Source organism: Propithecus coquereli, unplaced genomic scaffold (genome assembly GCF_000956105.1).
Source record: "Propithecus coquereli isolate 6110/MARCELLA unplaced genomic scaffold, Pcoq_1.0 Scaffold33, whole genome shotgun sequence".
Taxonomy (NCBI): Eukaryota; Metazoa; Chordata; class Mammalia; order Primates; family Indriidae; genus Propithecus; species Propithecus coquereli.
The window spans coordinates 8760518-8763302 of NW_012148952.1; the positions used below are offsets into that span (position 1 = coordinate 8760518).

Consider the following 2785-nt stretch of genomic DNA (forward strand, 5'->3'; position numbering starts at 1 on the left):
ACCCACCCTCAATCATTGCAAATAAAATAGTGTGTCTGCTATGCAAATTCAGCTTCAAAACAAGTCCCTTAGGCACTCCCTTCCCAACCAGACCAAGAACCTCAGCCCCCTTAGGAAAGAAATCCTGGAGTGCCCAACAGGAGAGAAATAATAATCCATATTGTAGCTTTCAAGGAACTTCCAGGTTAGATACCAACACAAAACCAGGATAGCATACTTTAAGACTTTAAGGATCAAGTGAACACTGTAGACATTGAGCATTCATTCAGAAGGGGAAGCAGTCACGATAGGCTGAGTCGCTGGGGGAGGCCTCGTAGTGAAGAATGACTTGAGCTGGATCACGGAAGAAAGAGGACCTGGGGCATGTCATGACAGAAAACAGGAATAGCAGGCTAGCGGGGCCAGGGATCTAGGAATAAAACGGGTTTTGCCATTCCCTAGTTGGGTGAAAATTAACATATGAGAAAATATAAACCTGTCAACATCTATTCCTAACAAAAGAAATCTGGTATGAAAATATTCATACTTGCAAATAGGTCTTAGAAATCATCCGGCAGCTGGACAACTCTTAGATCTTATTCACCAGGTTGCTGAACTGTTCATTTTTCAGAGACCTAGATACCATCCCCAAATTTTCTGATATAATTGTTGTTGTTTTAATAGTCAAGCCTCCAGATGAGACTGCTATGTGTGTTTTTAACTGTTTGGTTTGCTGAATCAAAGCAGCTGACTTTGAAACAAACTCAATGTCATTTCCTTCAAGGCTTAACTCATCTTTCTGGGCTTGAGATACTGAACAAGCAATGGCTGACCTCATCTAAATCCTATGGATGTATTTTTCACCAAGGAAATATTATATTTCAACAAGAGACCCCTTCTCCTTGATAACACATTGATGGGGAAGGGAGCATACACAGACCCCATCTTGTAACGGAATCCCACTGTAACATCCTTGATCATGTTCTGTATGTGACAGTGCGAACACTAGCTACTTTCTTTCTATTTCCCCATCGTTTGTCTGCAGGAGCCCCTTCTTTTTCTTTATGAGGAGACTGAGTTTCTACACTGATATGATTGAAGTCCCTCCTCAGAGTTCCTCTGGGGCCCTTCACAATGACCGTGCGTCCCTTCAGAGCGATGTCCACATTTTCTGGAATGTCAGCAGTCTGATTGCTGGGAATGGTCTTCATTCTCACAGTAGATACTGCAAAGATCTGTCTACCATTAAGTGGGAAAAAATAGCAAAATGCAAAATAGTTTATATAGTGAGCTATTATTTGTGTTTTTAAAATGGGGGAGGAGTGGCAAATATAAATATATGCTTGTATGTGCCTAGAATGAGTCATCGGCAAGCTCTGTGAGTCTACCTTCCGAATAAATCCTGATTCCAACCATAACTCGCCCCTGCATCGCTCCCACAATTAGGAATGCTGTTTACTTCTTGCAGACACTAGGGCAGGATTCCTTCTCACGGCTTTCCTGGCCTCCCTGCTTCTACCCTTCATTCCAGTCTCCACACAGCAGCCCACGTATCCCAGTTAAAAAACAAACAAATCACATCACCCCTTGTTTAAAACCCTTAGAGTGTTTTTCCCCCCAACACGTCAAATAAAACAAGACTGACTGTTCAGCAGGGCCTCTATAGCCTCACGTGATATGATTCTGACCTCTTACTCATCTCGTTCTAGTTCATTCTTACCCCACACTCTTTGGAACTCACGGCCCCTCTGCCTAGACTGCTTCCCCCGATATCTGCCAGGCAGCTGCTCACTTACTCAGCTCTCTGCTCAAAGGCCTTCTCCTCAGAAAGGCTGTGTCTAGATCCTCTCTCTGCACCCTCCCTCTCCTCACACTACCTACTTATCATTGTACCTGACTGATTTTTTCTTGTGGCACTTATTATCACTTGAACTTTAATTATATGTTTAATATTCAGTTGTTTATTGGTCATCTCCCCCAACAGAAGGTAAAGTCCCATAGAGGCAGCCATATTTGTCCCCAAGCACCTAAAACAGTGTCTGGTGCATAGTAGCTATTAATAAATTTCTTTTGAATGAATTAATAAGTAATGAAAAATATACACAGAAAAAAAAATCCAGCTATTTATAGTGGCTGCTTTGGGAAGGGAACCGGGAACTTGCATGTCAGGAGTGGGAGATCAGGAGAGACGGATTGACTTTCACTTCTTTAGGTCCCCCTGTCCCCCAACTCCTACAGCACCCGTGGTCCAAGCAGTGGTTTCCACAGTGCTGCACACCCATGAGGATCCCCTAGGGTGTTGAAGGGAAATGTGAGAACATCTATTTCTATTGACTTTTTTTCTAAGAGAAAGAAGGCATTATAAATATTTAATTCATAGATTTTGAGTACATGCGTATAATTTAGAAATTATATTCTGAATTGCATGTTCAAAGGTTTTTTTACTGACAAGGGTATGCAATCAAAGAAATTTGGTCTGTGAGAGTTTAGTCACAAACTGATAGCCTGTAGGTCTTATAAACAGCAGGCGTGTTTGATTTGCCTCATATAGTTTTAAAATTGTTTGAATCAACTTTAAAATCCAGAGATTTCACATAAAATTCTACACTTCTGGCTTTTTTGAGACACTAGAGGAGCCGGCAATACCAGTCCTATGATTCCTGGAGTCTGTGAACACACATGTATTTAGAAGGTAAGCACACACACATGTGTGTGCATGTTTCTGTGTGTGTGCACAAGCATGCGAGTGTGTGTGAGCATGTGCAAGCATACTCTTGTGCACCGAGGTCTTTTCAATGGCTTCCTG

The 2785-nt window shown here is 42.0% G+C and overlaps 1 pseudogene; it reads right to left on the reverse strand.

The window, feature by feature from the left end:
- Window positions 1–568: 568 nt before the first annotated feature.
- Window positions 569–1190, reverse strand: LOC105815363 (annotated as a pseudogene).
- Between the last annotated feature and the right edge of the window lie 1595 nt (window positions 1191–2785).